This window comes from Marmota marmota, unplaced genomic scaffold (assembly GCF_001458135.2).
Source record: "Marmota marmota marmota unplaced genomic scaffold, marMar, whole genome shotgun sequence".
NCBI classification, from domain to species: domain Eukaryota; kingdom Metazoa; phylum Chordata; class Mammalia; order Rodentia; family Sciuridae; genus Marmota; species Marmota marmota.
The window spans coordinates 9,511,095-9,523,726 of record NW_026000171.1 but is presented as its reverse complement, the minus strand read 5'-3'; the positions used below and the strand labels follow the sequence as shown (position 1 = coordinate 9,523,726).

At 42.6% G+C, this 12,632-nt stretch overlaps 1 protein-coding gene across 26 annotated transcripts in view; it reads left to right on the top strand.

Moving 5' to 3' along the window:
- Positions 1–12,632, top strand: part of Mical3 (microtubule associated monooxygenase, calponin and LIM domain containing 3) — a 264,490-nt gene that overhangs the window by 58,969 nt on the left and 192,889 nt on the right. For 16 of the 26 annotated variants that reach the window (XM_048787745.1, XM_048787747.1, XM_048787743.1 and 13 more), the window contains exon 1: positions 506–674. The exons of 1 other annotated variant lie outside the window; for it this stretch is intronic. The gene's annotated coding sequence lies outside the window, so the exon portion shown is untranslated. Of the gene's footprint in view, positions 1–504; positions 675–12,632 lie in introns of those variants that run through there. 9 more of the 26 variants (XM_048787752.1, XM_048787750.1, XM_048787751.1 and 6 more) reach the window with 3 other exon arrangements.

The following is a 12,632-nucleotide window of genomic DNA, read 5'->3' as shown; positions in this document are numbered from 1 at the left end:
TGAAGTTCTATTACTTTCTTTGTTTCACCTCTGGATAGGTAAAGGAAAAAAAAAAAATCTAGTTTGGTTTCATAGCAGCTACTGAGCAACAAACAAGTCCCCTTTAAAATGCATCCTCTCTTCTCTCCATCTGGCAGGCTTTGATATGCCCCTCTTGTTTTTCCATTGGTCATTTTGTGTGGCTTCTCGCCCCCTTCCAAGATTCCCAGCCAATCACCTCTTCCTTCTCTCCCTCCCTAAAGGCCTTTGAGGAATGTACCATATGGACCGTGAAGGGGGTAAACAGGAGGAAGGAGTGGTAACAGCTCCACTCCTTTACCTTTTGTACATAATCCATGAGATCCTGGTAAAGCCTTAGTTTGGAGATAGCCACAGAGTCTTGAAGACCGAATTCCATGCCAGCTGCAGAGACTCACTGAGCACTCTCGCCCCCAGGGCTGGGGTCCTGTGGTTGGTTCTGGAGGGCCGCAGCCCCCGCCCTCCCATGTGCCCGCCCAGACCCAGTCACCGGCGGCGGCGCCGCTGCTCTTGCTGCTGCCGCTGCCGCTGCTGCCCGCGCTGCAAGCTGCGGGCCGGCGCTCAGGGTTGCGGAGCTGCGGGTCCCGGAGAGGGCTGGGCGGCCCAGCCGGCCACAAGGACGCCGGCGCCGGGGGACACAGCAACATGAGGCGGAGGTGAGGACGGGGGCTTGGAGTCCTCGACCGGTTTCAACGGTCCCAGGGAGCCGCATCCCATCTGCGCTCCGAGCTCGGGGTTTCCGGGGCCCCGGGCTCGCCGTGGCGGGCGACTCTGGCGCGAATGACTACTGCGATCGGACGTGTGGCCAAAGACCTCCCTCCTGGGCCGCCCGTAGGGCTGCAGCCCCGGGGTGGCTCTTGGCGCCTCCTTCTGGCGTCCCTTTCCAGCCCTTTTACTCGTGGGGTGGCAACGCCTGCGAGGAAACCCCCTCCTCGCGTGTCCTGCCCTTCCTGGCCTCTGTCTTTGACCTCCGGGAGTCGGATGTTAGGTCAAGTTCGATTGTGTAGGTCGCACGGTTCCAGGTCAGGCGGGCAGTGGGGGAAGGCATGGGAGGCTTCCCGCTTGTTGTGGGAGTATTGGGGAGAGTGCTTTGGATTTGATGTGCTGGGGGAGACTTTTGGCAAGGGGCTGCGGGGATAAAGATCATTCATCTTAAGCAGGGTCCAGAGGTTTGGGAAGGGGCTGCGAACCTCCCTGCGGCTTCTGAGGAGATTCCCAGCCTCCACGGGTAAAATCCTCTCTGGGTATACCTTGTCTGGAGTCTGGCATTCACTGTGTGTGGGTTGCTGAGGTCGTTATGGCAGGTGTCCATGAGTGAACACAAATTTTCTATTCATGGTGGACTGAATGGGGTGATGGCAGCCACTTAGGCCTGTTATCTAAGGGCTGCCCTCCCTTCCTTAACTGCCTTAGAAAGTGGTTAACACTATTGGGGGTCTCCATGGCACACTGGAAATTCCTAGTTTAAAAATCACCTTGAGGAGCCCTACACAGATCTGGGGCTTGCCTGGTGTTAACAGAAAGCCAGATGTGACTTTCTGTTTGCTACATAGACAATCATTTAGGCTTGTACCCACTTGCAGGTTTCTGGCATCTCAGCTCAGCGTGGATGGCATCATCCAGCCCTTTCATAATAGTTTGTTAGGAAGAAGGGGTCCTTTAGGCCCCCCAGGTATGACCTCGGTACTTCATCCTATTAGGGGTCATGGGCTAATATCTTGGCTAATTTTTCTCCGGAGTCTGAATGCAGAGAAATAATTTCCAAGAATACAAATCACATTTATGTTCTGTTTTTTTTTTTTTTTTTTTCACCTTTGGGCGGGTACTAGGGATTGAACTCAGGGACATTCAACCACTGAGCCACATCCCCAGCCCTATTTTGTATTTTATTTAGAGACAGGGTCTCATTGAGTTGCTTGGCACCTCGATGTTGCTGAGGCTGGCTTTGAACCCGTGATCCTCCTGTCTCAGCCTCCTGAGCCACTGGAATTACAGGCGTGTGCCACATTTATGTTCTTTTAATGTTGGTGTTTAAGGCAGACATTAATTATGGTTTACATGAAATGGGTTAATGCGAGAAATGAAGGTGAATTGTGGATGATATTTTTTAGTTTCTTTTTAAAAATTTTTTTTTAGTTGTAAATGGACATAATACCTTTATTTATGTGTTTATTTTTATGTGAGGCTGAGGAGCTACAACTTCAGTCCTGTTTTTTAGTTTCTTTTAAAAGTGTTTTTACTTTTTTCAATTTTAAGTGAGATGTAGATGGAGAGAATGGCATTTAAATTTATATTTATTTATTTATTTTTTAATTTTTTTTAGTTCTCGGCGGACACAACATCTTTGTTTGTATGTGGTGCTGAGGATCGAACCCGGGCCGCACGCATGCCAGGCGAGCGTGCTACCGCTTGAGCCACATCCCCAGCCCCATTTAAATTTAAATACCAGGACACCAGTGTGAATTTGGTTCCATTTGACAGTTTGCTACATAGACAATCATTTAGGCTTGTACCCCAGGAGTGAGAGTGAGTTAGATTTTATGGTAAGAAAGACATCTTATTACAAATTGCTATTGCCAGCAAGAAGGTGTCATCTTCTCATTACCTGGCCACACAGATGTGGGTTCATTGTTGTGGTCACCTTTTCCTGTGAGCACATCTCTAAAGGGCCTTTAAGAGAATATTATAAATTCCACAGTTGATTGTCGCATGTACTCAGGTCAGAAAATTGGCCAGGTTATTTTAATCTAACAGTGAGTTTTCTTGTTCTCCAGGTTATAAAAGTTTTTAAAATTTTTTGGATAGTGTATTAAATAGCATGAGTTAATTTTAGTATTATAAGAAAGATGTTTGAGTGTTTCTCTTAGAAAGAAAGAATCTTTTAGAACTTGGACCTGGTTCCTCAGCCAAAGCTCCTTTTTGTGTTTTACAGTCCTAATATTTTGAAATGTCTTAAAACTTTACCACCAGGTAGAAATTTTTCCCCGATCTGAGAAGATATATTTGTGTTTTTAGATGTGAGGGAGAAAACCACCTTTGGAAATAAGGTAGGGAAAAATACTTAGCATACTGCTCACCTGGCATATAGTAGATATTCAGTAATGATAAGTGAATTTTTCCTTTCCTCCTTTGTTTTGGGAGACCTGCTGTGGGGATGATAAAATTGGATGCAGTTTTTTGTTGTTGTTATTGTTGTTTTGGTATCAGGCATTGAACTCAGGGGCACTCAACCATTGAGCCACATTTCCAGCCCTATTTTGTGTTTAATTTAGAGAGAGGGTTTCATTGAGTTGATTAGCAGCTCAATGTTGCTGAGCTTGGCTTTGAACTCACCATCCTACTGCCTCAGCCTCCTGAGCTGCTTACAGGTGTGTGCCAAGGTGCTCTGTCTGGATGCAGCTCTGATTGTCTGCTTCCTTAGTAAATTAGAAAGAATACCACCTCCCCCTTCCTATGCTAATCTCCAGTTCTCATGGTATTTTAATAGTAGGCTTTTAAATGAAACACACCTCTGGACCTAGAAGTAAAAATCAAACAAGGAAAAATTGAGGTCTTCCTCCTGGTTTATATGTTGCATTTTTATTTTTATTTATTTATTAAATTTTTTTAATATTTATTTTTTTAGTTCTCAGCAGACATAACATCTTTGTTTGTATGTGGTGCTGAGGATCGAACCCAGGCCTCACGCATGCCAGGCGAGCGCGCTACCGCTTGAGCCACATCCCCAGCCCCATATGTTGCGTTTTTAAAGAAAGGATGGTGCATGCCCTAGAAGAGGTCTTAATACTACTCAGTGCAAAAGAATAAATGCCAGAATTGACTCTTTTTGGGTCATTTTAGTAGTGTCACAGGTGAGTGTTTTGGTTAACGTTGGCTTAATATGTCCACATGGAATCAAAACCAGTTTCCAATTTCTTTTGGAGCTGGCATCTGAGAAGTGGCACAGGATACTAGAAGCTGGACCGGTAGGCAGGGGTAGACTCTTCTTCTGCTTTCATGGACTCTATTTCTGAGCTGAGCTCTGCAAGGAGCAGCTGTTTAGCTCCTCCTGCTTATAGCAGGCTCATGTGAACAGATTAAAAGGTTATCAGACCTAATGTTATTGAAATGTAAGAACCATCATTGATTTATAATATTGGGCATGGCATTTGAATATTAATCACGCTCTGGATTTACTGCTTTTTTCTCTTAAGTGAAATCTTTTTCATCACCTCTTATCTCATTGAGTTTTATTTGTCACTGAGGTCATCAGAGCTTAGAACAGTATATTATTCCCTTTTTATAGATGAAGAAATGAAGGTGACATGTTACATTCTAAGTTGCAAGTGAATTGGACCTTGAACTAGAACTTGACTTGGATTTTCCTTCTTATATTATTTATTTATTTATTTGTGGTGCCGAGGATGGAACCCAGTGCCTCACACTTCTAGGCAAGTGTTATACCACGGAGCTACAACTTCAGCCCTGTTTTTTAGTTTCTTTTTAAAAGGTTTATTACTTTTTTCAATTTTAAGTGAAATGTAGATGGAGAGAATGGCATTTAAATTTAAATACCAGGACACCAGTGTGTATTTGGTTCATTGATACCTTTGGAGGAAAATACACATATTCACACATCCACACCTTTTTTGGGGGGGGGCATTGAAAGACTTAAATAAGAGACCATACTGTTATGCTTTTATGATCATTAGATAGCTAAGAATAATCAACATTTATTGAGTGTGTATCTTCAGGAACCTGTGCTAGGCTTTGTGTACATCACCTAATTTACAGATGACAGAGATGTGTTTGGTGAGATCCCAGAACAAGGGAGTGAAAGTGAGACCCTTGACCAAGAGCAAGGCTCGGGCTCATACCTAGACTTTCTGATTCCGAAGTGTGTCTGCTCAACTTCATGCTTTAGTGGTAACTAATGAGCAGTTCTCAGAGTTCCTAACTCCTGTTGATGCTTACCCTTCCTGGGTCTGATGTCTGTGGGTGGACTGGATCATTATTTTTCTTTGCAGTACAGTTTTTACACTTTTGTTTTTGTTTTTGTTTTTCCTTTGCCAGAAATAGTCCTCTATCCAGGTGAATGGTCATTACTTAAAAAAAAAAAAAAAAAATAGAGCTGAAAAATCATCTCTATTTGGAGAATGTGAAGTATTTAATAGAAGCAGATGGTAAAATTAGGGCCAGAGAGAACTGAAGTAGACAGAGGACATTAGTGATGTTTCAACCCAGAGGCCATCTATAGTGTCCACGCTTTTTTTAACGTAAGCTGCTGTTTGAAATTGTAAAACTGGAGGTGTAGCACTTCTCCTAAAGTCTGTGCAGTAAGTATAGATGACAGAGTTGAAAATCTGATGCCTTTTGGTCTTTTAACTTCTACAAATAATGCAGCACATTGTGGGAATGAAGGGAATGTTTTTTTGGAAATTTCCCTAAACTCTTTGTGGACTTCCCCTTTCTTCCAGTCACCCCTCTGTCGTCTTTTGTTCCACTTTTCAGAATTCCACTCTGATCCTGTGGAGTTGGATGGGGTGAAGGTATGTGTCAGACACCTCTTGGGTGCTTGGATATACCAGTGGGCAGAACAATATCCCTTCCCTTGTGGAATTCAGTTGTACATGGCTGTTTGCTTGGGGGGTAGTCTTTGGTTATCTTTAGATACACAGGAACCATTATCCAAAAGCTGGAAGGGAGAACAAGGAAACAATCTCCCAAAACCATTCAATTCATTGATTTTTTTTTGTCATTGGCAAGATGGAGTTGCACAGAGGAGACATTGCCACAACTTTTTAAAAAAGGATTAAAGAATAGAGAAGTAGGACTATGGGATTGTTCCTTGGTGGAAGAGGAAGGATAGGAGCCTCTGCTGAGTAGTAAGATCCTTGGCAAGAACAACCAAGCCTTTTTAGTGTCTGTAAAACCCTGCACTGCTCTGTAGTGCCTAGCTCTGTGGCTGAGACAGGAGTGAATTTGTGTGGTGTGTGACTGATGTCTAGCAGAGGAGTCTTTCTGCATTGGGTGGCTCTGCAGGTGTCTATTTAATTGTATATTCAGTGAAGGATTGGACCTGGTTAACTCTGGGAAGAGAGAGAGAGTACAGCTGAGTGGTTACCTGGTAGCTTCTACTGGCTTTTCCTTACTGCTTTAAAATAAATATACAAAGACAAAGTGAAACTTTGATTGGTTCCAACCTCTCTCCATGTCTTTCCAACTCTGGGGAGAGGCTTAGGAAGAACAAGAGTACTCCCAACACCTGTAGCCCAGAGTTCCTTACCATTGGCTGTCCCTGGCCTACAAAAAGCCAACTCACCAAGGTTAATATTCCTCCATGTTTCCCTGCTCTTCTCCTGACTCTTCCTCTAAAGCTTCTGATCATTGAGGATTGTTGGGTTTGTGAATGGGAAAGGGAGAAAGGTTGTCAGAGCAGCTTCCCTAAGCTAATGGCAGTTGTGATCAACAGCAGCAGTGGACAGACTGGAAATAGTTGTCTGCATACGGTCCTGTTCTGAGTGCTTATGTGTCCTGAGGCACTTAGTCCTCAGAGGGTAGGTGCTGTTCCAGTTTCATATATAAGAAAGTTGAGGCACAGAGAGTTATAGAAGGTGGTGGACTCAAAATTCTGACTCAGGTATTTGACTCTGAAGTTGTGCTCTCACAGGGTTGGACAGACTCTCTCAGGGCTCTTTCTATCCTGGTGTCATTCTTTGCTCTTTTCAGAGCCCTCTTTACATCTTCCGCCTCTTCATTCTGAAAAGCTACCAAAGACATAGATGTTGGTTAACTTCAGATTCCTTTAAATGTTCCTGGCATATTTCCTGGGACAGTCAGGAGTAATTCTGAAGTATTTGGAGGAGGACATAGGCCCAGGTGCACTTCCCAGAAGGGGCTCTTAGGACAATATAAGGGTATCTGGGACTGACTGTGCTATGAGATTCATAAAGTGTTGAGCCTAGCCTTGCTTCCAGAAATGTTGAAGGAATCTTCCTCTTCCTCTACTTTTTTGCCTGGTGTAGGTTTCTGATTCCCAAGATTTTGAACTCAAACAAATCCTATTTGCTTTAGCTCAATTACTTTATGGATTTTTTTTTTTTAAATGAGTCAGTCCAGGGAACCTACCACTATTTATAATTAATTGGCAAATGAACTTTTGAAATAGAACCTTTTACCCAGTTTGGCCATGGCTGGTCAGTCATTTATTTCCCTTTGAAAAAGGAAAAAGGAAGTATTTTAACTAGTGACATGAATTTGTGTCAGTTTGTTTCCAAAACAGATAGGCTGTTCCCCAAACCAGCCTTGCAGAAGTCTGGTGGGAAAAAAATCAACCTTCTTCCTTTGGTATTTTAAATACCTTTAGACAGGGGTCTAAGGGACACTTATATAAGAATAGCCATAAAAGTTATTATTTACTGAGTATTATGATGGTCCAGACACTGGGCCAAGTACTTTATATGTCCACATTATTTCTAGTGTTCAGTTAGGTGCTATCACCCCTATTTTACAATAGGGAGACTTCCAGAGAGATTAAGGGCCATATATTCAGTAAATTTAATAGACCAGATAACTCCAAATCCTCTTATAGTAAGGTGATTAAATCATCCAAATTTAATCACTTCACTATTAGATGAAATGTTGAGGGGTGAAAGAAAAAAGGATGGGGAGGAAAAAGACAGTATGAGGCAGGAGAAAATTGAATCAGCTGCCCTCAGGATTTACTGAACAGTGTGTGTCTAGCCCCAGTCGGGAGGGTGGGGCACCAGGAAGCCCATCATGGAGCCAGGGAGCAAAGGGCATTTAGAACTTAAGACCTTTAGGAAGTTATGTACTGGGACTTTCTTTCAATGCAGGTTTATTGAGCCCCTTATATATAAGGTTTTCTCTTTTTATTTTTAGTTGTAGATGGACATAATACCTTTATTTTGTTTATTTAGTTTTTTTTTTTTTTTTTAATGTGATGCTGGGGATCAAACCCAGTGCCTCATGCATGCAAGGCAAGCACTCTACCACTGAGCCACAACCCCAGCCCGAGCTCCTTATATATAAGGCAAGTGGCATATAATAAAATGTTTTTTGCCTGCAAGAGGTTATCATATTTCTAGCGGCACAGACACAAATGCAGTACACCATAGTTTGTTGTGACAAGTGACTTAACTGGGTAGGGAACCCTGAATATTGAATAGTGAGAAAGTTTATGCTAATTAGCACAGTATTCTTCTTGATTCAGTTTTGTTTATCTCTTATGCATATAATTGAGAATTTCCATAATTTACACCCCCACCCCTCCCACCCCTGTTGTTTCTGATGTGTTTGTATTTTGCAAACAGAAGATTGTTTTGAAGCTCTTCCCTGAAACCCAGACCTGCATGTTGATTGCAGAATTGGCTGGGGCTATCTAGCCTTACCACAGTCTCCCTTGAGCCCATCAGCACTGCAGATCTTTTGGGCTTGGTACTCTTATCCTTGCTGAGCCATTGCTTGCCAATATGAGGTACAGTTGCTTCAGTACAGGGCAGCCCTTCCTAGAAGAGTGTGCGGCCAACCTGTGACTTTCCCAGGTGTTCTGACAGTGGTGGAACAATGCTGGGTGTGGAGGCACTTCATTTTAGCTTTGGGGATTAGATTGACCATATTACCTCAATATCATCTTTCTAACTCTAGAACTACATTACTGGGCCTATTCTAACCTCTGAGACTGGTTGTATCCTTGTGGTGACATTGGTGGCATTTCTCCATCTCTTGTCCTATTCTTTCAAATGGATTATATTTGGAAGCTGATGTAATGTAGAAAAAGGACTAGGACCTCTTACTGCTGGCTATGCTTAGTGAGACCCAGTTTTGCTTTTGTTCTCCTCTTTTATTTTCTAAGACCTTTGGATCACTTTGATCAGGTTCATTCAAATAGAAATTAGGCATATCACCTGGAAATGAGTTAAATATCTTCTGACCCCTGCTCCCTGCTGTATTAATTCAGTTGATACAGTTTGTAATCACATTGAGGACACTTCCACATGCTAATAAAAATTCTTTCCATCCATAACCGATGATCCCAGAGAGGGTTCTTTAACTTAAAGCCAATGTATGGAAAGGTAGCTCTACTACTTGTTTGTAAATGGAATTTTTCACAGTAAAGGAATTTAAAAAAATTTTTTTAAATATTTTTTTTTAATTGTAGATGGACACAATATTTTTGTTTTATTTATTTATTTATTTATTTATTATGTGGTGCTGAGGATCGAACCCAGTGCCTCACACATGCGAGGCAAGTGCTCAACCACTGAACTACAACCCCAGCCCACAGTAAAGGGATTTTGCAGCATAATTTCTCTCTAGGAATAAAATGTTTTATTTTTGTATATATGTTTTATTTTGTTTTTATTTTTTAGGCGTCTGATCTTCTATCACTGGTGGAAATGGCTGCTTGTTGTTTTTAATGTGCCTCCCCCTCTTTGTCCACCTATAACACATACAAGAGACACAGATGCTACTGGACTCTGCCCTTGCAGCTTCCTAGGCCTATCGTTTGGACTTGTAGGTATGCCAGAAAGAACTATGTTGTGTCATGGGCTGTCAGGGTGTGTGTTGGTAGGACCTGAGTGGCCCAGCCTTTGCTCATGTAGTATTTATTTGCATGCCAGTAGTTGTCTGCACCACCTGCAACTGTACTTCCGCACACAGCTCCATGTGCAGTTGCTTGCCTTTCATGCTTGTCTCTGGACTCTTTGCAGGCTTTAATGAGGTCAAATGCTTGTGCATAGGTATAGGCAGGAAAATCCAGAGTGTCATATAAATGGGTTCCTGACAGTAAAGGAGGTCAAGGAATTTGGCTAAAAACCTCACCTTACATTAGGCTATGGGAAAGGAAAGTGAACTAATCTATTTGGAGTCTACTTTAGAAATGCAGTTTTTGCCAGGCACATTGGCTCATGCCTGTAATGCCAGCAAATTGGGAGGCTGAGGCAGGAGAATCATGAGTTCAAGCCTAGCCCAGCAATTTAGCAAGGCCCTAAGCAATTTAGTGAGACTCTGTCTCAAAATAAGAACCGAAAGGGCTGGGGATGTGACTCTATATTAAAGCACTTCTGGATTCAATCCCTGGTACCGAAAAAAAAAAAAAAAAAAAAGAAATGCACTTTATTATATGGGTCTCTCAATCCTGACAAGAAGCTTAAGCAGGTAACAATTTGATACCCACTTATCAGGTTGAGAAACATGAGGCTCAAGTGAGTTTAGATGATTTGCCTGAGACCTCAGCTGGTAAATGGTGGCGCTAACTCAGATTAAGAACATCAGGTTCTGTAGTGGTTAAAAGTATGAACTCTGCAACCAGACTATATTGTAGTATATCATTTATTGGATTGTGTGACCTCAGTTGCATTCCCTTAACCTCTCTGGGCTTCAGTTTCTTCATTGATACAATGGATGACCTAACAGTCCTGTTTACCTTCTATGGTTATAAACATGTACAATTCAACTAGGCACATGAGCATCATAAGTGTTGGTAGTACCATTATTGACCGTGCTTCTGAATCTTGGAATGGAATACTGGGGCTTTGGTTTTCGTCTCTTCCAGGGAACAGTCTTGGGGAGCACATGTGGATTTGGGCTGTACAGTGAGCCAAAGCAGTCTTCTTTGCAGCATTTGCATAGTTAAGAGTGAGGGGCTGGGGCTGTAGCTCAGTGCACTTGTCTATCACGTGTGAGTTTGAGCCTTAGCACCACATAATAATAAATAAGTAAAACAAAGCCATAGTTAAGAGTGAACAGAACCAGCTCCAAGAGGGAGAACTTTCCTCACTCACTGGCCTGTGTCTTGGACAGCCCCATCCAAGATTGACTCCTCTGCCTTCACCTTTCTAATTACCTTCCCACTCTTTTTCTCTGTCTCCTTACTATCTGCCTCATCCTCTGGTGCTCTGCATTGTTTTTCTTATTAGCAGTCCTTTAGATTTCTTGGGATAATTTATTCATTATTATTATTTTTTTATTTGTTAGGCTCTCCATGTGCTGCAGTGTACTGTGTATTAGGGCTGGGGTAGGTTTGTAGGAGTGTATGATTTTGTTCCTGCTTCAGAAGATACAATACTAATACAACAGGTAAGAGGAAGAAAAGTGATGAAACACAAAATGACTTATACAGTTGGGGAAGTGTGTAAGGATGGTAACTATTCCCTTTTGAAAACTTGTTATATGCCAAGCACTGGTTTAGGTGCTTTACATGCATTGTCAGTCCTGTGCCATCTGTACTTATAGGTGTGGACCCAGAGATAACCAGCATCTTGTCCACTTAGCACATGAATGGGAGAGCCTGGGGTTTGATCCTTGGTCCACACTGACTGCCTTGGGCTTACATAGAAGATTAATTTGAACCATGTCCCACCCAGGTCATTGGTAGAACTGTCTAGGTAAGAAGAGGGGGTGCTGGTAAAACAAAAGCTTAGGGTTGAGAGTAAGCCCATTGTATTCGGGGGCAGTGAGGAGGCAGCCTGGCTGTATTTATGAACTGCTGTGCCAGGTTCTCTCTTGGTGCTGGGAGATGAGTAAGATGCGTTCCTTTTTGCTGTGTGGAATCTTACTGTAGCTGGGGAGACAGACACACAAATAGATGATTTCAGTTCAGTGTGGTAAGAGCTATGATAAGGGTAAGTATAGGGTGCTATGGGAGCAAAGGAGAGAGAGCCAGGAAATGTTCCCAAAGTCTTGAAAGATAGGTTAATGACAAGCTTAGCAGTCGAAAGTGAAAAACTTTTTCTAAAGGACAGAGAATAGCATGAACAGAGGCATTCCTTCTGGGCTTTTTTGTTGTTGTTGTTGAAAGTGAAGTTTATTTCCTAGGTCTCATGTATGCCTGGGCAGTTTTCAGGCAGTGGGGAGTTCATTGGAGTTAGAACTCAGAACAGTAGCACGAAAGTAATTTCTTAGGTCAGTTAACCAGGCAGGAGAGATGAATGTTAGCAAGCTCCCTATGGAAGGGGTTGGCAAACTTTTTTGTAAAGGATCAGGAAAGTAAATGTGCTGAATGAGCTGAATGTAGCCTTTGAATGTAGTCTGATGTAGCTTTTCAGCTCCGTGGTTGTAGTATGAAAATGGCCACAGATAATGTGGAAATTAATGAGGATGGCTTTTGTTTATGGCCTCAGAAATTTGTGCCTAGTAGCCTCTGGATCTGCCTAGGGCAGGCTGCCCCTCTGATCTCAGGACTTTCCACACTAGAACTGTCAGTAGTACTTCTCAACTTTTTCTGTCCTTGTGTGCCAGTTCCACTGCTCCCACCAGTAGCCCAGCTCAATTTTTGTCCCTTATCCTTATTTAAAGTACCCTCCAAATTTAAGTCTCTAAGGCACTCTGGCCATCCAGTATTGAGTTTTAGTAAATCCCTCTTTTACCCACCTTGCAGAGAAGCAGTAGTCCCACTGCTTGAATCCTTAGTTGCTGAGCTACAAGAAATACTCCTTCCTTCTAGTCTACTATCTTGCCACCACCTCGTTAGCCAGAAATTTTAATTCCATATACTTTTCCCATGACATGAGATAGTCTTTTGAACCCCCTCCCCCCAACTTAAAATGTAAAAACCATTTTCTGTTTAGAGGTTAGATTTTCCATTGGGTAGAGTTTGCCTACCCCAGAGC